Here is a 24,603-nt window from a genome sequence, read left to right on the forward strand (position 1 = left end):
ATGGCTCCACAGTTATTCTTCTTTAATGCCCCTTGATGTTTAACTGTTTCACGGATTGCAAGCCCTAGAGTAACCTGTATACAGAGCTCAGTACACCTTCATACCAATCACTCTTCTCCAACACCACCACTAAGTCAAAATCATTTCCTTCTTCTGAAGGAAGAAGCTGGAATTCTCTGCTTCTGCCAAAAGAAGGAGACAGAGGGATCCTGGCCGCGACCCACCTCACAGGGGTGCATGAGAGCCCAGGCAGAATCCATATCTGCCCTTCACCATGGCTATGGTCTGCCCTGCCCTTGACTGCTGAGACCACGGGCACAACAATGCACCCCAAGAAGACGGTCTTCACCCTATCTTTTTGATGCCCACTGCTCACTGTCCGTGTCTTGCCCCAGGCACTTTACCCAGGTAAGGTTTCTGCTGGCCCTTGTACCTTCAGGATTGAAAATGTGATCAGGCTCAGAAAGTTTGCTATTTGATTGACCCACTGTGCGATAGCCAGGACCTAGAATTTGAGGACTGATGGAGTGTTCAGGGTGGCCAAGATTCTGAGCAATGAGCTGTGATGGAAAAGACACACTTGCCTTGGAAAGAAATACTCATTCCACACTTGGCAACCCCTCAAGGATACCTGGTGATTGGAGCTGCAACAGATCAGCATGAAGGGACATTCACATCTAATCCCCAAATGGATTGTTAACTCTATTTTCCCAAGCCTCCTCACCCTTTCCCAACATGCTCTTTCTCACTGTCATCCTGGCTTGCGGTGGGGTTTGAAGACAGAGGTCTTCCCCGAGGCTGGGTGGAGCCCCAGGTGTCCTGGTGATGCAGCCTGCTGTTTTTGCAAAACAGTGCTGGCTTCAGACTTTGGTTGGCCCTGAGTTCATGCCCAAGGCTTCAGTGACTAGCCAGGTGACCCTAGCAACCTGCTTCTGGTATCTGACCCTGAGTTTCCTCCTCTGTAAACTTGGCCTGGTGGCACCTACCTTGCTGGACTGCTGCAAAACTTAGAGACAATGCATGAAAACAGCCGTCAAAGTGTTGGCACAATTTAGGCACGCAGGAAATGGCAGCTGCCAGTCTTGCTATGCACTGGGGACTTTTGGGCCCTGTATACCTGAGCTTCCTAAACAACTGGGGGGTTCTAGGACCCAGAAAGTCAATTCACTCCAGAGGAATGCTGGCCAACTAAAACTGCAGCTTTTAAACTCACTTCGTGGAAACTCTGCTGGGTGGTGGGGGCAGCTTAGGTTGCTGATTTACACAGCGAGAGGCTCTCAGCCTGTTTCCCATCTAGATACTGCACACAGCTCAAAGTAGTTATGGAAAAAACAAAAACAAAAACGATGGCCATTCTTTTTCTCACCACCTTCCAGACGCCCCTTTACCTGCCTCTCCCTCAGCCCTGTCATCCATTTTACAGCCACTGGAAGGCCAGCCCTTGTTTAGTGTTGAGCTAATCAAATGAAAACTAACCGTTTGCACTACCAATGCAGTGTGTTGGGGGTGGGGAAGGGTAGGAGACACTCAACCGCCAGGCCAAGGGGAGGGGGAGAAGGAGCCTGGGGCATTGATTGCTTTCTGGCTGGGTTAGGCCAGCTCACCCAATCCTTTGTGCTGCCCTGTGGAGCCTCCTGCCTGAAGCCCTCAGAATTCCAGCAGTCATCATTTTACAGTGCAGCTTGGCATATGCTCCCACCCTTTCTCGCTTTATACTGGTTCTCTGGCTGAATTCAGCTTCTTGACCCACACTTGCAAATAACCACTTTAGACCATTGGATGATTATTCCCCACCAGAGCCGAAGAACACGTGGATTCACACGGGTTCTAGAAGGACATCATCCCTTCCCCTGAGCTGGCTGGTGCTTCCTATAAAATGGGGGGAAAGGGTGTAATTTTACTGACCCAGCAGAGATAATATGTGGCAAGGCCTTGGTACAGAAGAGATGCTCACTACATCCTTGCTCTGTAGGCTCTCCCACTTACTAACTGGCTGACCTGGAACTATCTGACTTCTATGAACCTCTTCCTACAAAGGGGGAGAATTTAAAGTCAGCCTTGTCCCCAAGAGGATGTTAGGCTGCAGTTGAGGTTGCTGAGGACTGATCCACCGACTTCACCGGTTTCTTTTGAGTACAAGAGACCATGTGGGTGCATTGGCAGGCGGAGAGAGACTGCAGGTGGCCTAAAGGAAAGCACTCTGGATTTGCTGGGAATGGACCCAGGGTCCTATCTAGGCTAGGTCACTTGCCACCCTTGTGGCTCTAGACAAGAAAGTCACCTAGTAATCTGAACCCCATTTTCACACCTGTCTACCTCTGGAGGTGATATTGACCGATATGGCCCCTCCAGGGCCAGACATGCTCCTTTTGATTTCTTGCTGCCCGGTTGCTGACACTCTGCCTGAATCATAGAAGGCTTGCTCTAGTTTCTTGGTGGCTGAATGAATTCGAAGTTGCTGAGAGGTCGAAGTTCCTACTTTTATTTGAAGCCTCCTTTGCTTGCAGGCTTATGTCTCTGGGTCTCTGAGCCTTTGTCGGAAGTCATGTGTTAGCCAACCCTGTTCCCCCGGGGACATTACCTTGCTCTCAGCTGGACGCAGAGTACCCCGGCCACTCTTTTGTGTGTGATAGCTGCTCCCTCTGAGCCCCGCAAAGCTAGGTGAGTCACCCTTCCCTGGTGTTCCCTATTAGTGCCCTTAGTTCAGAAAGGGTTGAGTTCTAACAGTGACTGTGGTCACTTTGGAGGTGGCTGGAGCTCCCTGTGCCTGTAGCTGATAAGAATGTGAGGGATGACTCCCACATCTCCACATTTGCTGCAGGGTGAGGTAGAGGCTTCCAAAGGCCCTGGTGATAGAATGGATAGGAAGGGCATTGAACTCCTTGGTACAGTGAAGTGGGAGGAAACCTGACACCGCATGACTTAGTATATATGGTGGGCCACTACCATGGCAGATAACCCGCTGAATTTACCACACTGGCTGAAGGAGACAGTGAAAGTGCTAATTCTGCCCCACCCCCTGGACACTCACACACTGCGCTTGTAAAACAATTTGTACGTCCTAACAAACCTGACAATCCTGTGAGAAATGCCAGGTTACCTTTCAGAGATGCCCCAGGTCAAATCTTGTCTCTGCCTCATCCAAGACTCTATCTATGCTTTGCTATAGTCATTTTTTTTTCATTATCCCAGGATTAACATTATTAGTAATCATTTGTCTTCTCATTATAACCAGCCATGACTCCCACCCTTTGGTGTTCTAGATCTTGCTCACCTTTTCCCAATTTCATTTCTTTTTCTCCACTTCCCTTGACACAACCTCAATAGTTCAGTGAAGTTTGTATTTTCCCTAATGTCCATGCTGCCTTTAGTGTCTCCCTATTTACTCTTTTCCCCAACTCCAATATTAATGTTCAGACCTCATGTCATATCGCCAAGAATTTTCTCAGTCACATCTTTTTAATTTCTGTAGTGCCTCACAACGTCCTTTTTCCTGTTACCACCCCTCTGTCCTCTGCCCTCCTGTCAAGCGGATTTAAGTGTATTTGCTATTTCTGCCGTACCCCGATTTTCCTTTCCCTTTGCCCATGCCCCCTCCCCCAAGTTGTGTTAAGTATTCAAAAATACCTAATACACAACATTTTCAGAGTATGCCCTGATGCCCCTTTCAAATCCCCCCAAGCTTACTTAAATATCTGTTGGATTTTCATAGAGCCCTGTGATGTCCTCTTTCCTGTCCCAACCCCAAGGCAGGTCATATTAGCTTTTCTATATTTTCATGGCACCGCATGCTCATCCCTATTACAGCACTTACCACACTGCCAGTTTATATATTTGTCTCTCCCACATAATCTGGGACATTCTTTAGTACCGAGGGCTGTGTGCTAAGGAATATTTTCAGAATGTACACTGGTGCTTCACACATACCTGATGGTCATTAAATGAACAAGGTGTCATTGCCATTACGCTTTTATTTTTCCCCTATATTTTTCTGTATCTAAGCAAAATTATGGGAAATACCAAAGTTTACATAAGAAACAACATCAATGTATAAAAATCATACATAAATACGCTTGGTTTTTCTCATTTTCCCCCCATTTACGACCAGATTGTTTTATGGTTCTGCAATTCAAACCTTGAAAGGCCAGTATCTTCAAATACTATGTATCTTATACCTTTTATTATGGAATATAATGAAAATATTCTTATTTATTAAAAGCTGGTAAAAGCAATTATGGAGAATTTCAACAGGAAAAGCAAATACAATTTCCAAATTTGTTCATAAATAAGTTAATAACATTAATATGTTTTGTTAATGAACTGTGAACTTTAATACATTTTTTGAAGAATATAGGCTGTGAACCTCCAGCAATAAAGGGTAAAAATCTTTAGTATTCAAATAATGTCTAAATCCTAAAATTATACATACAACCCTTATCATAAATAACAGCTATATTGTTTATTCCTCTCCTTTTCCCTTTTATATCAGTAGTACCCATTGCCTTGTGGCTCTTCTGATTGCTTTTCTTCACCAAATGAGAAATATGAAATGTCTTCACTACCTGCCGGATGTGTTGCTGGTACTAACACTTGGGGTAGAAGTGAAATTAGAACTTGTTCAGGCACTGGCAGGGACTCGAACTCTGGCAAGGACCTAGGCTGGGGCATCAGTCAATGCTTTGGCTTTGACTCTAGCTCTGGCCTCCATCTGTTACACAGTCTCACACTATTGTGATGGCTAGTCCCAAGGTTCTGTATTATAGACTTTGGCCAAAAACTTAAATTTCCATGTGCTCATTTTCCATTTTGCTCTAGGTTCCCAGAAGAATGTATACTTCCTTGTATGCCATGGTTTACTGGTTTATACTTCAGGTACCCTTGCTATACAAACTCTTGTGTGATTATCTTCTTCAGACTCCCAAATAGCCATACTTCTTCCTCAGCTGCATTGCTAATTTGTGGAGAACCTCTCAGATGAGGCTATCTTTAGCACAGGTGCCCACCATGAAAATGATGTCTAGCATCACAGTTAGGAAATCTTTTCTGAAGCTCTTCTGGCATTTGATCTTGTTTAAGGACCTTGAGATTTCCCAGACCCTCCAGATACTCCAAGATTTGAGGTTTTTTGTTTCTGAGAAATGTCTGAGGCCTCTGAGGAGCTAAAAATCTCTGAAGTTCTTGGTTCCTCTAAGATACCAGGAGCCTCTGAGGTTCTTCATGGTATTTCAGGCCTTCAACATGCTTGGGGCCTTTGAGGTGCTGAGGGTCTTTATGGTGGTGGAGACCTCAGATATGCTTGAGGCTTTTGATATGCAGGGGCTTTTAAGGTGTCAGGGACCTTTAGATACTTGGGATCACTGAAATACTTAGAACCTTTGACGTACTGACTCTGTCAGAAATGTTTGGAACATTCAAGTGCTAAGGTCCTTCAAGTGACTTGAGACCTCAGACATGTTGGGGGCCTTCAGAGATTCTAAGGGCCTTTATGGTGTTGGGACCTCAAAGATGCTGGGAGCCTTTCAGGTCCTTGGGGCCTCAGAGATACTCAGGAATTTTGAGGGTTTGGGTGCCTCAGAGATTCTTAAATCCTTAGAAACTCTTTATGACCACATGGGTGATCTCAGCTTTCAGGATGTTTATGTGTACTGAAATATCACCAGTTTGATTCCCGGTCAGAGTACATTCCTGGGTTACAAGATCTGTGCTCTATCCCTGGTTGGGGCACTTGCAGAAGGAAACCACTTAGTGTTTCTCTCTCACATCAATGTTTCTCTTCATCTCTCTAAAAATAAAATGAAATAAATTTAATTCAAAAAAAGATGCTTGAGATCTCAGAGGTGCTGATAGCCTCTGAGGTGCTGGAATCACTTGATATTCTTAGATGCTTATATATGCTTGGGTCTTTTGAGGTACTGGAACCTGTGGATGCATTTGGACCACTGGAAGTGTTTGGAGCCTCCCAGTCACTCAGGCCTTGTAAAGTGCTTTGGGCCTCCAAATTACTCAGACCCCAGGAAATGCTTGGAATCTCTGAGGTGCCCAAGCCTTGTGAAATATTAGGAATCTTAGAAATGCGTGGGCACTGTCTTCAAGAATTGCTCTAGTTTTTACAATTATGCCGACTGTGAGAGTTGATGCAGCCTTGTAAGTTGCTATGACCCCCTTGAAGGACTTGTCCCCCGGAGTTGCTTGGGACACAAAGTGGGGCTGGAACCCTCATGATGCTAGCAGTCTCAGATGAGCTCTGGCCCCATGGATTACCATTAACTCTAGGGGTGCTAGGGCCTCACCAAGTGCTTGTGCTCTGCCAGTTGTTGAGGGTCTGCCAGGTGTTTGGGACCACTGCAGGAGCTCCATATCCCTGAGGGATTAGGGCCCCAGCAGGTACTCACACCTCCCCAAATGCTCGGACTCAGCAAGGTACTTGTACCCTGTCAGGTGGCTTGATCCAGCCAGGAAGTTGGGGTCCCCCAAAGAGTTGGTTTCTGCCAAGCTTTGGAACCCCTTCAGACATATGAACCCCATCAGAGGGTGCTTAATCCTTGTGAAAAATCTCAATCTCCATTAGGTGTCAGGAACAGAGTTCATGCTCTTAGTAGGGCTGGAACAAAGTGAATAGGGACCCAGGGTCTCCACGTTGTTTGACATCACCAAGGTGCTTGGGCCAAGAGGGGCTTGGAAGTCCTGGAAGCCCTTGGTGCTTGTGAAGCCATTAGACCTCTATATAGCTGATGGCATCTCAGATCTCTACCACACCATGTAAGTTACATTGAGTCCACAGTTCTGTTCTTGTAGCTGTGTCCATCCACGCAGAGGATGGGGGATGTGTGTTGCTCAGGCAAGTCAGAGACAGGTGCACACAAATTACAGCAGCCTAGAAAGCAGGAAAGAGTAATGTACTATAAAGCAGCATCATAAACTTTTTTTCGTAGGCTGAAACTGCTCTCTCATTTCATCGCTTCTTCTATGACTACTGTCACTACTTTCCCAACCATAGCCTCTGTCTCTCTACCTTTCCTACTACTGCCACCACAGCTGCACCCACTGCTGCCATCACTTCTACTGCTATGGACCATGCTGCCCCTGCAACAGGGCAATAAGGTACCACCATTAGTCCCTACATGGCTAACTCCAATGAAGCTGCTTCCTGGCTAACTATGACTACCTCCAGCCTTCTTTATTTCCATCCAAGAAGATTTCAGCAAGAGAGCTCCTTTCCAATGCTTCACCCCACCCTACTTTTAGTAAGTCCCCTTAGACTCCTGCAGAGGAAGTGGGGCTATCCATTTTTGCCAACTTCCTAGGGCAGAGGAAATGGGAAGCAGGCAGTCAAGTTGGGGGGCAAGGGAGAAGGGGAAGGGGCAGTGGGCCAAGGGAAAATTAATGAGTGCAGGTCCTTGCATTCTAAAATCAGGAATTGGCTTGTCTTGGGAAGGAGTGTGTCTTTACTCTCTTCCCACATAAGGCAGGCTGGGTGCAAGGGGGAGGTGGGATGAGGAAGGTGGAGAGTGTATTCATAGAAAGAATCACCTCTCGCTTCCTGTCTTGGTTTACACAGAACATTCATTCACTCACCCCATTTTCAGAAGGAATTTATGTGTATACTAATTAATTTGTGGGCCCATCTAAGACAGATAACATGATGATAAAAGGAGACAGAACTACAAAAGCAATGTGCAAGAGGTACAGAGCCTTTAAAATGTTGTATATTCACAGAGTTAGTAAACAGGGCACTGATTGGATGTGACTTGCATTTGTACAGCCTTACAGAGGAGCTGGCTATTGTCTGGCAGGTCATTTAGGAAGCAATTAGAATGAGAAGAAAGAGGGAATGAAAATGTGCCTTAAGGTGGTTGCCATGGCGATGGAGAGGCAGACGGCATTTTAAGGGTGATGATTGACAGGCTTTAGAGTCTGGGTGAAAGTAGGAAATGGGGAGAGGATGGAGGAGTGTATGTTGGCTATGAGGTTTCTAGGCTCCAGTCTACCCCAATACCTGATTTATTTTGCTTCTTTCTTTCATTCGATAATGTGAATGTAATTCGGAGCATATTCTGAACTTTATCCACTCCAGGTCTTTGCTCACTGTTTCCTCTGCCTGAATTGCCTTTGCTCTCATCTCCAAGTATCTAAATTCCATCTGCCTGCTCACAGGCCTTTCTGTCCCTGAATCTTGTCTCAGTCTGCCCAAAAGGGCAATGAGTCAATTCTTGCTCTCCTGAGAAAGAAGTATTTAGGGCAAATGCTGTGCATCTTTTGTTTTAAAAAATATATTGAATTTATTTGGATGACATTGGCTAATAAAAGTATATAAGTTTCAAGTATATAATTCTAAAATACATCATCTGTATATTGTATTTTGTGTTCACCACCACAAGTCAAGTCTCCTTCCATCACCATTTATTCCCCCCTTTACCCTTTTCTACCTTCTCTTACCCTCCTTTCCCTCTCATAATCACCATACTGTTGTCTGTGACTATGAATTGTTGGTTTTTTTTTTTTTTTGCTTAATCCCTTCACCTTTTTCACCCAGCCCCTTAAACCCCTTCTCTGTAGCAGCTGTCTGTCTGTTTCCTGTATCTATGAGTCTGTTTCTATTTTGTTTATTTGTTTGTGAGCCTCCCTTTCCACATTTTTAAAATGAGGTTAATTAAAGGACTGGCCTCATGAGATTGTGAGAATTGATGAGATAATATGTGAAAAGTGCTTATCACGCAGGAAGGATAGCCTTTGTCATTCAAGGTGTTTCAGCAATGTGTGAGAGTGGCATTTAACAAATGCACGTTGAAGGAATACATGATGGAAAAGATTTTGCACATGTTTTTACCTGGATTTTTAATAAGCAAGTGAATACTTCTGACCAGTTTCGCTGGCAAAGATTAAACACTTGCTTGTCAGGACCTCAGACTAATCCTACTGAGGAAAGGAGCCCTGTCTAGTCCCTTGATGTCTCCTAGTCCTTGGCAGAGTTTCTGGAATAAGTTCTATGCCTGGTGAACTAATTCTTGGGTAGGGCAATGTGACCTGTTCGGAAAGCAGAATTGTCAGCTGAACTGCACCCAATGAGGCCAAGTCCTCTGTACATGTATGGAAGAGGGATACCTTGTGTAGATGCATGAGCACTGAACTCAGGCCTGGGAACATGGGTTCTGACCCTGCCTGCGTCACTTACAAACTCCTTGACCTTGATGATTTTCCTAGCCTCTGTGTCCTGTGATTTGGCTTCTGAAAAAAGAAAACCCGAAAAGTCTAACCTCTCCAGTCTTGTCTGCCAGGCTTCTTGTGAGGCTCTCTGGGAATTCAAAAGCACACACAAGTGACCCTGGGTTAGAGCAGGTTCCCTTGAGTTCAGCTTTTTGTTAGATGTTTGTTTTATGTTTGCTGTTTGCAAATCTATGTGCCTAGAGGACTGCAAAATTACCTATGTTTTTTTAAAATAATATCTCCATTCTGATGGAATTTTATGGGAATGTAATGCAGCAAACTAATTTTCTTCCCAACAGTCACTTCCCAACTGCAATGTCTTTAATATCCAGAGCCTGCCAAGGCCTCATGTTGGGAAAGCTTAGCCATAATCCAATCTGGGGCAGTGCATGCTTGTTCCTGCATTGCCTCAACCCACCAACCAGCTGACTAAGTATGAGAAGCCATTTCCTGGTTACTGCCTTCATCTTGGTTTACCTTTACTCCACTCCAAAACAAGGATAAGATGGCTGTGCAAAACACCTGGAGTAGATCAGAGCCTTTTCTTAATGATATACAACCTAGGGCTATAGCTTTTAACCCATTTCCTCAAAGGAGTATTTAGAAACAGGTTTTAAGTTGTGAGCCACTCTCAGTGTTCCCAAAAGCTCAACAGAAATCACATTCATGTTAACAGGCCACAGAGATTCTTAGTCTACAAACACCATGTATTTAATAGCCAGAACATCACAAGGCATGTTATTAACAGGAAGAAATCATAAAACTATGCCCTGGGACACTGTGATGACAGGCCTGTTTGAAGTAAGTACCACATGACGAAGCAAGGACAACTGATTTGTGAGAGCGCTCTCAGTACAAAGAAAGGAGGGAAACTAATGCTGTGGTTGTATATGCCTAAACTACCTCCGAACTGGAATTTTTACAATGATTTTAGGTTACCAATGAAGCTAGAGAGAGTGAACTCTCTTGTCCAAGGTAATAACACTGCTGGTGAATGTCAACAGTTGGGTTTACATCTCCAGATCCAAGCCTTGGCTTCTGCCATCATACACACCTCACAGCTGCTCTGGCTGAGTACATGTTTAGTGGTACAATGAAGCCTAACATGCAAAGGATTGTTTTTTCTCCCTTCAGATAGGAGCAGAAGAGATGAGAAAAGGGTCAGATGTGGGGAAGAGCAAGACAGGGGGCATTATTAACCTTACCAGGTTTTTCATACTTAGCTCTACCCCTTTTAATCTGTGTCATGTACACCATGTCACTTAACCTTTCCAAGCCTCAGTTTCTTCATCTGAGAATGGGTATATCACAGTGGTGTTGTGAACATAAAGTGGAAATACTTGTGCAAGGTGGGGTAGGCTTAAAAATTCTCTTCAGACCCCAAAGATGTCCATGCCCTATCCCCAGAACCTATAAAAGTGTTGCCCTATACTACAAAAAGGAACTTTGCAGATGTAATTAAGTTAAGGATCTTTAGATGGGGAGATTATCCTGGATTATCTGGGCAGTCCCAAGGTAAACACAAGAGTCCTTTTAGGAGGGGGGCAGTAGAGTTAGTTAATAATCTAAGATGGAAGCAGAGATCAGAGATCTGCTAAGATGTAGCAGAGATCCTACACTGCTAGCCTTGGGGATGCAGGAAGAGGATTTGAGCCAAGGAATGTAGGGGGCCTCTAGAAGCTGGAAAATGCAAGGAAATGGGTTCTCCCCTAGAGCCTCCAGAAGGAATGTCGAGATAGACAAATTTCAGAGTTCTAACCTCCAGGACTGTAAAAAATTAATTGGATTGCTTTAAGATACTAGATTTATGATAATTTGTTGCATTAGGAAAAATAAATTAATGCACAAGGTATGTTTGTGACTCACAATAAGGAATGCTTAATTAATATGAGACATGGCTATTGTTAATGTGGATTTATTTTTTAATTTTTATAATTTTTTTTATTTTTAATGTTTTATTGTTTATGCTGTTACAGTTGTCCCAATTTCTTTTCCCTCTTCTTCCCTCCACCCAGTGACCCCCCTTCCTCCAGTTGTCCCCCCCTTAGTCCATGCCCATTGGTTGTGCATTTAGTTCTTTTCAACATCTTCCTGTCTACGCCACTCCCTCCTATTATGCTTCTTTATTCCTGCATCACCTCCCTCTCTTTCCCCCTTCCCCCTCCCTGCCAACCTCCCCCCAAATATGTTCCCCATACCTATAATTCTTTTTCCACTCTCATTGCCTACTTAGTTTGCCTTTGTTTCAATTCCCTAGCTTCTGTTGTTGGTTGTTGTAATACAGTTTTCATTTTAATGTTCATAGTTTTGATCCTCCTTCTTCTAAACAAGTCCCTTTAAAAACTCATATAACAGTGGTTTGGATCTGATGAACTCCTTCAGTATTACTTTGTCCTCGAAGCACTTTCTCTGACCTTCTATTCTGAATGACAGCTTTGCTGGATAGAGTAATCGTGGCTGTAGGTTTTTGCTTTTCATTACTTTGAATATTTCTTGCCAGTGCCTTCTTGCCTGCAGAGTTTCTTTTGAGAAGTCAGCTGATAGTCCAATTGGGACCCCTTTGTATGTAATTCTCTTCTTCTCTCTTGTTGCTTTTAAGATTCTTTATTTTGACATTTTGATTACAATGTGTCTTGGTGTGGTTCTCCCTGGGCCCAGTTTTTTTGGAGCTCCCTGTGCTTCCTGGACCTGTAAGTCTGTTTTCTTCCCCAAGTTAGGGAAGTTCTGCTTCATTGTTTTTTCACATAATTTTTCAATTTCTAGTTCTTCTTCTTCACCTTCTGGCAACCCTATAATTCAGATATTCACTCTCTTATAGTTGTCCCATAGGTTTCTGAGCTTCTCCTCATTTTCCTCACTTTTTGTTTCTTCTTTCTGCACTGGTTGACTATTTGTTCCTTTCCTATGTTCCAATTTCTTGATTGGATCCTTGGTTTTCCTTCCCTCACCACTAGTTTCGTGTGTGTTTTTGTTCATTTCAGCAGGACTAGCCTTCATTCCTTCCCCATCTTGATTAAGTCCTGCTGTTATTTCTGTAAGCTGTCTTATAACTATAGCTCTGAACTGAGCCTCAGAAAGATTATTTATTTGTTCATCCATTAATTCGTGTATTTGCTTTCTGGTCAGCTGCATAATTGGTGTCTCTATGATTATCCCTGCCATCCTGACAGGTTTGTTTACCTTTCCTTCTTGGGCGGGGCTGTCACACCTCCTATGCCATAGGGGGCGGAGCCCCGTGCACTCGTCACTACCGGGCAACCCTTCTCACCACGCTGAAGTGCTTTGTGTGGGGCTGGGGGTCGAAGATGGATTCCTGCTGTTCACTCTCTACTGAGAAACCAGGAGCCTCCTCCTCTGTTCTCTCACCCTCCAGGCCTCACAGTTCAAGGCAATGGGGGCCTGCTTTCCCTGGCATTGCAACCGTGAGCTGACGGGTCTGGACTGCACCTGGGGGTGCTCCCCTGGCTCTTCTCGCCTCCCCTTAAATACAGATGTCTGTGCTTACCGCAGTCCCACTGACTGTCACCGCAGTTGCTGCAGCCAGCACAGCTTGACCTCTCGACCCCGGCTTCACCCCCCTACCCATCCGGATGAGCACCACTTGTTTATAACTTCGTACGTTGGACTTCCATGTAGCTTTATTTTCTGGAACTTCTTGTTATTTCTGCTTTTGCGGTAGTTGTAGTCCTTCTTAGTTGTGGAGGGAGATGGAGCATCAGTCTAGGCCTCCATCTTGGGCGGAAGTCGTGGATTTATTTTAATGTCATATTTTCAGTGATAGTGGAAAGATTGGGGTGGGATATAAGACTGGGCTGGATAACTTGGCACCAACTTTTGTGGCTGTTGCACTGTATTTTTCCCTGAGGCTGTCTACTAACTCATCAATCCCACTCACTGTCCTGTCTGTATGTCCAAGTTTCCATAGACATTGCTTTCATCATTGCCACAACCACCACCTGTGGTAAGTGTTGGGAACAGTATAGGGAGGGAAATGCAGTAGTCAGTTCACACTACCCTTGCTGCAGTACACTAACTGATCACCTTTCAGTTACTGACGGGCCCTGTTCTGATTCCAGCAAACACCTCCCAGGGTATAGGTCATTCTTGGCCAGTCACCCCGTTTGCAACAATCTTTGCACATATTATGGGCTACAGTTTACTCAGACAAGTGAGTATGACCCCATCTTCTGTCCTTCCTTCAGGGACTCCTTACTATTACCAGTCTACAGATAATTCCTCTGAATTATTTCACAGTGCAAGTATGGACTTATTTTATAATTTCCAAGAATTATGGTCCTGCAAGGAAGTCTGTAGCGTGTGCACTTTTACTGTCATAAAACAAAAGTCCTGTGATTACTTATGAGGTCTTTTTGCTGGTTTTTAGGATGGAAAATTTTTTTTTTTACTGTGAATTAATTTCAAACTTAGGGAAAAGAATAAATGTTACTATTACAAACACCTATATAACTAGTACCTCTATGTCTCAGACTTAAAAATTAAGCCTTACCTCAGCCTATCTTTTACTTTACAATATGGCAAACCCTCTGTTTACCTCTGCCCAGATCCTATGCCACTCCCTTCCTCAGTAGGATCTGCTATCATGAACCCAGTAATTAATATACCCATGGAGGGTTGTATATATTTTCTACCTATTTCTGTTCCCACACACATTATATAAGGTATACACTATGTGACCCAGCAATTCCACTTCTGAATATTTATCCAAAGAAATAAAAAACACTAATTCAAAAACATGTATACACCTATATATTCATTGCAGCATTATTTACAGTAGCCAAGATATGGAAGCAACCTAGGTATTCATCAATAGGTGATTGGATAAAGAAGACGTGATACATTTATACAATGGAAAAATTACTCAACCATTAAAAAGCACAATATATTACCATTTGCAACACCATTGATGGAACTAGAGGATATTATGCTAAGTGAAATAAGTTACACAGAAAAAGTCAAACATCATATAATTTCACTTATAATCTAAAAAACAAAACAAAACAAAACAGAAACAAATTCATACATACAGAGAACAATCTGATGGTTGCCAGACTGGGGAGGGATGAGCAAAAAAGTTGAAGGGGTTAAGAAGTACAAACAGCCATCATTCAATCCATAACTACTAGATGACAAAAGGCAGGGATTAATTTTTCAATGTTCCATATTAGGAAACAAAAACAAAAACAAAAGGGGGCTTCTTTGTAAGAAGGTGTGCTAGACACATCTCACCTGTACAAAACCCTTTTGCCCATTATACTTAGTTTGGGCTGAGGTAAATAGTTTAGGTTTTCCCCCTCTCAGACCTCTGGGCCTTTTCTGTCCAAGCCATTAGGATAGAAAAGATGTCTTTTAACCCTTTTCGCCAAATCTGTTGCCCCCAGAACACAACAAGGACACCAGCCTGTTAAACCAAGCACGCCGTTGACCGGAGACAGCCAACTGACCTGGAGTCTGCACGATCCTTCCCCATGTGGGAAGGCCACCCTCCCCTCCACACCCCCACTCTTATTAGGGTTTTCTGGACCCAAGGGTAGGTAGGACGACGACCATGTCCAGCTTGAAGCAGCTAGAGGAGCTTGAGACCTTCGCCCATTGTCCTTTACAAGATTACAAAGGGTCCTAATATTTGAGAGGCGGGGGATAGTTAATTTTTATGAACCAGGGGTATGGACTTGGGGGGGATTGCTGGGAGAGGGGGGTGCTGGGTGGAGGGGAGCAAGGGGGAGAAAATTGGAACTGTTATAACAATATAATCAATAAAAAACATTAAAAAAAAAAGAAGTACAAACAGCCAGTTATAAAATTAGCCAGAGGGATATAAAGTATGGCATAGGGAATAGAGTGAATAATATTTTAATAACTATGTAGGGTGCCACATGGGTACTAGCCTTATTGTGGTAATCACTGTGTAAGGCATATAAATCTTTAATTACTATGTTGTACACCTGAAACTAATACAATATTGTATGTCATCTATAATTAAAAAATAGATTTTTAAAAATTTCCACAAAGAGAAGCCCAGGACCATATGGCTTTCCCTGGTTAATTCTACCAAAAGCTTAAAGAAAGATAACACCAATGTTTCCCAAAGTCTTTTAGAAAAAAGGATAGGAGGAAACACCTTTAAACTTATTTATTGAGACCAGTATTGCTCTGATACTACAAGCAGATAAAAATTTCATAATAAAACAATTTAAGACTAATATTTCTTATGAACATTAACAAAATACTATAAAACTGAAACTAGCAATTTTCAAAGGGATTACATACACCAAGGTCAGTTGAGATATGTATGAGTAAGGCATTTAATTTTCACAATTTTGTGAATTTTCCAGTTTTCCTCCTTTTACTGGTTTCTGATTTTATCACAGTGTCATTGAAAAAGGTACTTTGCATGTTATTTATCTTTTTCAATCTCTTGAGACTTAATCTGTGGCCTAACATAGGATCTATACTGGAGAATATTCCATATGTATTTTAGAAGAATGTTTAATTTGTTGTTCCTGGGTAGATAGATCTCTAGAGTTTGTTAGATCTAGGTGTTTTACTGTATTGTTCAAGTCCTCCACTTCATTTCTTATCTTTTGTAAGTTTTTTCTATCTACTATTGAGAGTGGGATATTGAATTCTCCAACTAATATTTTAGAAATAACTATTTCTTTCTTCATTTTTTTCAGGTTTTTTCCAGTTGTATTGAGGTATAATTTACACAAACATTGTATATATTTAAGGTGTACAACATCATAATAATTTGATATATATATATACACACTGCAAAGTGATTACAAGTTTAATTAACATTCACCACCACACATAGTTACAAGTTTCTCCTTGTGATAAGAATTTTAAAGATATATTATCTTAACAACTTTTAAATATAGAATATTTATGATTAACTAGAGTCATCATATCCAAGAACTTATTTATCTTATAACTGGAAGTTTGTGCCTTTTGACCACTTTAACTCATCCTCCACCTATGGCAACAACAAATCTGATTTCTATCAGTAATTTTTGTTTAATATTCCATATATAAGTGAGATTATGCGGTATTTTTTCTTTGTCTGATGTTTCTTTTTTAAATATGCTTTATTGATTATGCTGCTACAGTTGTCCCAATTTCTTTTCGCTTTGTTCCGCTACTCCCAGTAACCCCCCTCCCTCCAGTTGTCCCCTCCTTAGTCCATGCCCATTAGTTGTGCATATAGTTCTTCTTAATATCTTTGTGTCTACTCCGCTCCCTCCTACTATGCTTCTTAATTCCTGTACCATCTCTCTCCCTTTTCCTCCTTCCCCCACCCTGCTGATCTCCTCCCAATATGTTCCCCATACCTATAATTCTTTTTCCACTCCCGTTGCCTACTTCGTTTGCCTTTGTTTCAATTCTCTAGCTTCTGTTGTTGGTTGTTGTGATAGTTTTCATTTTAATGTTCATAGTTTTGATCCTCTTTCTCCTAAACAAGTCCCTTTAACATTTCATATAACAGTGGTTTGGGTCTTATGAACTCCTTCATTATTACTTTGTCCTGGAAGCATTTTCTCTGCCCTTCTATTCTGAATGACAGTTTGCTGGATAGAGTAATCATGGCTGTAGGTTTTTGCTTTTCATTACTTTGACTATTTCTTGCCAGTGCCTTCTTGCCTGCAGTTTCTTTTGAGAAATCAGCTGATAGTCTAATTGGGACCCCTTTGTATGTAATTCTCTTCTTCTCGTTGCTTTTAAGATTCTTTATCCTTAATTTTTGATATTTTGATTATAATGTGTCTTGGTGTGGTTCTCCCTGGGCCCAGTTTTTTTTTTTTTTTTTTTTTTTTTTTTGGAACTCCCTGTGCTTCCTGGACCTGTAAGTCTATTTCCTTCCCCAAGTTAGGGAAGTTCTGCTTCATTATTTTTTCACATAATTTTTCAATTTCTAGTTCTTCTTCATCTCTGGCAACCCTATGATTCGGATGTTGGCCCGCTTATAGCTGTCCCATAGGTTTCTGAGCCTCTCCTCATTTTCCTCCCTTTTCATTTCCTTTTTCTGCATTGGTTGACTGTTCCTTCCCTATGTTCCGATTTGTTGATTTGACCCCTGGTTTTCTTTCCCTCACCACTAGTTTCGTGTGTGTTTTTGTTCATTTCAGCAGGACTAGACTTCATTCCTTCCCCATCTTGTTTAAGATCTGCTGTAGGTCTGTAAGCATTCTTATAATCAAAGCTCTGAACTGTGCCTCAGAAAGATTTCCTACCTGCTGCTTCGTTAGATTAGATATTTGCTGTCTGGTCAGCTGCATCACCGGGATCTCTATCATGATCTGTGCCATTCTAAGAGTTTTGTGTTTACTTTTGCTTCCTGGGTGTTTTTCTCACACTCCTGCACTATAGAGGGTGGGGCCTCATGCACTCGTCACAACCGGGTGACCCTTCTCACCACGCTGTGGCATTTTCTGTGGGAGTCCAAGATGGTATCCTGCTGTTCACTCTCTCCTAAGAGACCAGGAGCCTCCTCCTCCATCTCCACCCCCTCCGGGCCTCACAGTCCAAGGAAATGGGGGGTCTGCCTTCCCCGGCATTGAAATCGCGAGCTGATATGTCTGGTGTGCAGCCAGGGATGTTCCCCAAGTGTTTCTCGCCTCTCCTTAAATATGGGTGTCTGTGCTTACCGCCAACCCACCGCCATTACCACTGCTGCAGCCACTAGCACAGCTTGACCTCTCCACCCCAGCTTCATCCCTCCTACCCATCCGGGCATATGTTGGACTTCCATTTATTTTACTGCTTATTTCTGGTTTTGCGGTAGTTATATTCCTTCTTAGTTGTGGAGGGAGTCGGAGCGTGTCAATCTAGGCCTCCATCTTGGCCAGAAGTCTCCTGTGTGTGTTTGCCTCTGTGTCTTAGGTAGAGCTGTAGCTTCTGTTACGTACTAAGGGACGGAGCCTTAGGGATTCATCAGTACAGGGAGACCTGTTTCACCACGTTGTAGCGCTGTATGTGGGGGAGGGGTCTGAGAAGAAACAATGCCACTTGCCCAGCATTCGCCCCTTTTCCAGGCACTTTTCCCACTTCCGTATGGGACGGGTGCCTCCTAGCTGTTGCCCTGGCTGTCGTTCCCAGAGTGGATGGGTCTGCAGACATTCTAGGACTGTGGGGGCCCTTCAAACAAGCGGACTCTGCTGAGAGACCAGCAGTTTTTACCTCCACCCCAACCCCCACTGGTTTGCATAGTCAGAAGCAATGAGGCTTGATTTTCCCCGGTTATGGGACCATGAGCTGCGCGGTCTGGTGAGGAGCTGAGAATGCTTAACAGGTGTCCCTCCTGACTTCTTTTTAAAACATGTAACTGTGCTTTCCACCAGCCTGCCAGTGCCGCCGCTGCTGCCACCCTAGCTCCACCCCTCCTACCTGTCTGGATGAGTATTTCTTCTTTATATCTTTGTTGGACTTCCTTTTTTTTTTAAGAAACCAATTTTATTTTCCTTGTATAATCAAATTTACAGCTTAGCATAATAAAATGCTAATATGAACTGCACAGGAATGAATAAAACTTGATTATTCAAGCTTATACTTCATGGTTGAAAAGTCTCAAGCTGCTTTTCATTTTGTTTTATTGTCTTTTGACTTCTTTCTATAATCATTTACATTTAATCCACATTTCTTTAAATGAAATATCAATAAAAAAAATCCTAGTTTTCTCCAGTTGTTTGTATATTAGAAAATAATTTTTTTCTGGGAAATATACAGTTATTCTGACAATCATAAAGGGAATTGTGTAATAATATTCATCATAATTCACAATAATCTCAGTTTTGGGGGGGGTTATATTCTGCTCTTACTTTTCTTGGATTGAGAGATTTGACTTTGAAGAGTTGATTGTTTATGAAGCTTGTCTGTGTATGGTTCTTGACTGTGCTCTTGGTGCTTCTGAAAGTCTCAGGAGTAGGATGATGTGGAGAGTGATTTCCCAGCTCCAGCAACACTGCACAGTGGTCATGAGATTAGATGGTGGTCTCACAGTACTTCAGATTTAAGTGTGTAAACTCCTCTCGTTTTCTTCCTTTCCGTAAAATAATTGCATCCCTTGGCTTGTTTTTAATGAAATATTTCAGACATCCAAAATGCCTGTCGGGGCGAGTATTTCTTCTTTATTATTTGTTTGTTGGACTTCCATGCGGCTCAATTTTCTGGAACTTATGGTTGTCTCTAGTTTTTGGGTAGTTGTATTCCTTCTTAGTTGTGGAGGGAGTTGCAGCTTGTCTGTCTAAGTCTCCATCTTGGCCGAAAGTTCCTGACTTATTTCATTTACCATAACGCCCTTTATCCAGTCATCTGTTTATGGACACATGTCTTGGTTATTATAAATAATGCTAATGTTTCAATGAATATTGGGGTGCAGGTATCTCTTTGGCCTAGTGATTTTATTTCCTTTAGACATATAAACCCAAAAGTTGAGTTGCTAAATCAAATGTTAATTCTATTTAGGTTTTTGAGGAATCAACATACTGTTTTTTCACAATGGCCATGCCAATTTACATTCCCATCAAAAATGTAAAAAGATTCCCTTTCTAATAGATGTGAGGTGGTCTCATTGTGGTTTTGATTTTAGTTTCCCTAATAATTAGTGATGCTGAGCACATTTTCATGTACCTCTTGACCATTTGAATATCTTCATTGGAAAAATGTAAATTCAAATGCTTTGATAATTTTTAATTGGATTATTTGGATTTTGTTTGTTTTTCTTGCTATTGAGTTGTATGAGTTATGTATGTATTTTGGATATTAACTTTTTATGAGATGGGTGCTTTGTGAATATTTTCTCCCACTCTGTAGGTTACCTTTTCCTTTTTTGATGTTTTCTTTTACTTTTCAGAAGCTTTTCAGTTTCATGTAGTCCCACTTCTTTATTTTTTATTTTGTTGTTTGTGTTTTAAGTCTCATATCCAAAAAATCATTGCCAAGACCCATGTCAAGAAACTTTTGGGGAACATTATTGGAGGAGGTGAGCAGGGAGGGGGAAAGGGGAAAAGGGAGGGAGATGATACAGGAATTAAGAAGCATAGTAGGAGGGAGTGAAGTAGACAGGAAAATGTTGAGAAGAACTATATGCACAACCAATGGGTATGGACTAAGGGGGGGACAACTGGAGGGAGGGGGTAATTGGGTGGAGGGGAACAAAGGGAAAAGAAATAGGACAATTGTAACAGCATAATCAATAAAGCATATTAAAAAAATATTTTTAATGAAACTTTTCCCCCTGTTTTCTCCTAGAAGTGTTATGGCTTCAGGTCATACATTTAAATCTTTAATCCATTTTAAGTTAATTTTTTGAGAGTGATTTTAAAAGGTGTCTGGTTTCAATCTTTTGCACATGACTATCCAATTTTCCCAGCATCACTTATTGTAGAGACTGTCTTTTCTCCATTTCTGGACTCTCAATTCTGTATTATTGGTTCATTTGTTGGTTTTTATGCCAATGTCAGATTATTTTGATTATCATGGCTTTATAACATAGTTTGAAATCAGGAAGTATGATCCCTCCAACTTTGTTCTTCTTTCTCAGGATTGCTTTTGCTTTGACTATTTGGGTATTTTGTGGTTCCATACAGATTTTAGATTTTTTTTCTTCTAAAATGGCATTGAGATCTTAATAAAGATTACATTGAAGATATAGATAACTTCGGTTCATATGGACATTTTAACAATATTAATTTTTCAATCCAAGAACAGGGGTTATCTTTTCATTTGTTTGTTTCTTCTTGAACTTCTTTCATCAGTGTCTTGTAGTTTTCTGTATAGATAATTTGCATTCTTGCTTAAATTTATTCCTTAGTATGTTATTGTGTTTGATGCTTTGTAAAAGGAATTATTTTCTTAGTTACTTTTATATATAATTTTGTTAGTGTATAGAAACACTACTGATTTTGTATGTTAATTTTGTATCCTATAATTTTACTGAATTCATTGATTAGATCTAACAGTTTTGTTTGTGGAGTCATTAGGATTTTCTATATATAAAATCATGTCTTCCTCAAATAGTGACAATTTCACTTCTCCTTTCTAAATCTGATGCCTTTTATTTTGCTTTCTTGCCTGATTGTTCTGATTAGTTATTACAGTATTGTGTTGAGTAGAATTGGTAAGAGTGGGTATCCTTGTCTTGTTCTTGATCTTAGAGAGTTTTCAAAATTTCACCATTAAGAATGATGCTAGCTGTTGATTTGTCATATATGGTCTTTATTATGTTGGGGTACATTTCTTCTATACTTAATTGTTCACAGTTTTCATCATGAATGTATATTAAATTTTGTCAAATACTATTTTTTCATCTAATGTGATAATCATATGATTTTTATATTTCATTTTATTAATGTGATGTATCACATTTATTGATATGTATATGTTGAAACATCCTTGAATCTCAGAGATGAACCCTACTTGATGATAGCATATGATCCTTTTAATGCACTGCTCAATTTGGTTTGCTAGTATTTGTTGAAATTTTTTTGTATGTGTGTTCATCAGGGATATCAGTCTGTAGTTTTTTTTTTTTTTTTTTTTTTTACAGTGTTCTTATCTGGCTTGATATCAAGTTAATGATGGCCTTTAATATTATTTTGGCAGTGTTTCTCTTTCTTCAGTTTTCCTTGGAAGAGTTTTAGAAGAATTGGCATTTATTCTTCTGCAACTGGTAAAATGTACCAGTGAAGCAATGTGGTTCTGGTCTTTTGTTGTTATTGAGAGGTTTTAAATTACTAATTTAATCTCCTTATTCATTACTGATCTATTCAGATTTTTTATTTCTTCCTGATTCAAGTTTGGTAAATTGTATGTTTCTATATATTTATCCATTTCTTCTAGGTTGTCCAGCTTGTTGACATATAGTTGTTCATAGTCTCTCATGTTCCTTTCTGTTTCTGTGGTATCAGTTATAATATCTCCTCTTTCATTCATAATTATATCAATTTGGGTCCTCTCTGTTTTATGCTTGTTTCTTTTTTTGGTTAGTGTAGCTAAGGGTTTGTAAATTTTGCCAATCTTTTCAAAGAACCAACTCAGTTTTGTTATTTTTTTCTATTTTTTACTGTATTCTATTTCATTTTTTCTGCTCTAATTTTTATTATTCTCTTACTTTAACTAACTTTTCACTTGATTCTTTTTATTAGTTCCTTTAGGTGTAAAGTTAAGCTGTTTATTAAAGATATTTCTAATTTCTTAATATAGGCATTTATTGCCATAAACATTCCTTTCAGACCTGCTTTTGCTGCATCCCATAAATTTTTATATATTATATTTTCATATTTGTCTCAAGAAACTTTTTATTTCCTTTTTAATTTATTTCGTGGTCCATTGGTTGTTCAGAAGTGTGTTGATATCCATATATTTGTGATTTTTCCAGTTATTGATTTATATTTTTAAATCATCATAGTCTAAAAAAGATACTTGGCTTTTTCTGTCTAACCTTTGCCACCTAGCATTTTTGATATATTATCTGATTTAATCCTCACAATGTACCTATGAAATGAATATAATTATTAAATTTAACAAATGAGGAATAGGAGGCACAGAGACATTAAGTGACAGACTACAGATCAAATTCCTAATAAATCAGCAAACCCAGGATGTAAATCCAGGTGTGCTTGATGCCACAGATCTTACTTTTACCACTAAATTATAAAGCTTTCCAACATCCAACATTCTGATTTTTTAGGAAGAAGAAAATACAAAGAAAGATAACAGTCAAAATTGGAAAGATTAAACTTTGCTCAGTGACTAGTATATTCCCTTGCCGAGAGGTGCAGTTACATTTTACTGGGGACAAAATGTGTAAACAGTATAAAGAGACAGTAGCTGGATGATGAGTGGGACTGCTAAGCAACAGTTTTAGAAATCCAGGGAAACCATGGCAACGGAACACTGTGGTCCCAGCCATGAACTTAATTTAACATTCAAGAGTAAAGGCACAATTATTGGGAACATCTGGTAAAAAAAAAAAAAAAAATCAGGAGTGTTTTGGAAATATAAAGCATCATCATCATCATCATCATCATTATTTTTGTTGCTATCACCACTGCACATGAAGCAAATAATCCAGTCAGTGCGTATTAAAAAATAATTGCTTACAGACTTTTAGAATTAAAAAGTCATTTCACTTATAGAAACTGTAGGATTTTCTCTACCATCACATTCTCTGGTTATTTTTATATATGAAAGACATTGACATCTGCATGTTTATTTTATATACTTCTTACCTAATGAGTTCCATAATTTTTTAAGTTTAATCACTAATTCTCTGGAGCAGAGTTTCTAAATCTTGGAACTATTGGAATTTGAGTCAGGTAATTATTTTGTGTGTGGGGTGGGAAGGCTGTCATGTGAATTGTTGGGTGTTTAGCAGCATCCCTGGCTTTTATTCACTAAGTTTTAGTAGTAACCTATACTCTCCAGCTATGACAACAGAAAATGTCTGCAGATGTTGCTAAATATCTCCTGCTGGAAGGGAGGTTTCCTCCACCTCTCATTGAAGCCCTTTGGGTAAATAATTGTGGACCCAGGCAACATTTTGAGTGTCACTTGTGAATCATTCTCACTGAATCAGTTATATCAAAACCACTACTAATCAAGTGTTAACTTTATACATGAGCCACTGCTTGCATCATCTTCCCAGGAAAAGGACCCTCACAAATGACTTACAGGGCTGAGTCTCCTTTTTGAAGATTGTAAGGTGGACATTTCCTGACAGGCTAGGAACCGTAGTAAATCTGGGGGAATTTGAAGAGAGAAAAAATCCTGAAATTTATAGGGGCTTCAAGTGAAATATGATTAAGTTAGTTTCTTGGGCTTGGCTTCCTACTCTTAGGATAGAAGAGCAAATAATAGAAGACACTTTAAAAGATCTAATCCAAGATTCATTATGATAGCTTTCTGGAAGTGTTCATCATCAGAGATTAGGAGTTGCTCAATACTGTATTACTCTAGATTTGAAAAGCAAACTCAAGGATGCCTATATTATTGATAAATACTCTTATACTACCTACAAGTAATTTATATATTACTTATGTTAATAATTATGCCACATCAAATGAGACCAGGCATCTTGCGGTATTATTTATTACCACAATAGAGGAGACCTTGAAAATTTATCCAAAATTTGAGTGTTCTTTTAGTGAAGTGCTGGATGTTATAATATTGATTGACTTTCTATTGCCTGAGTTCTTTTACAATTTTGGAGGGGTAAAGGTTACTTTGATGAAAGCTGGTAGAAATTAAAACAGTTCTCATCCAAATGACATACAAATTATTCCTATCTATATCAATGCAAGTAAAGTTTGTGTGGTATGGAAAGTATAGAGGCAATTGATTTACATCAGGTTAAAAAGATAACCCCAAATACTACAGATTATT

This window comes from Furipterus horrens, unplaced genomic scaffold, assembly GCF_987537825.1.
Source record: "Furipterus horrens unplaced genomic scaffold, mFurHor1.1.pri manual_scaffold_17, whole genome shotgun sequence".
Classification (NCBI taxonomy): domain Eukaryota; kingdom Metazoa; phylum Chordata; class Mammalia; order Chiroptera; family Furipteridae; genus Furipterus; species Furipterus horrens.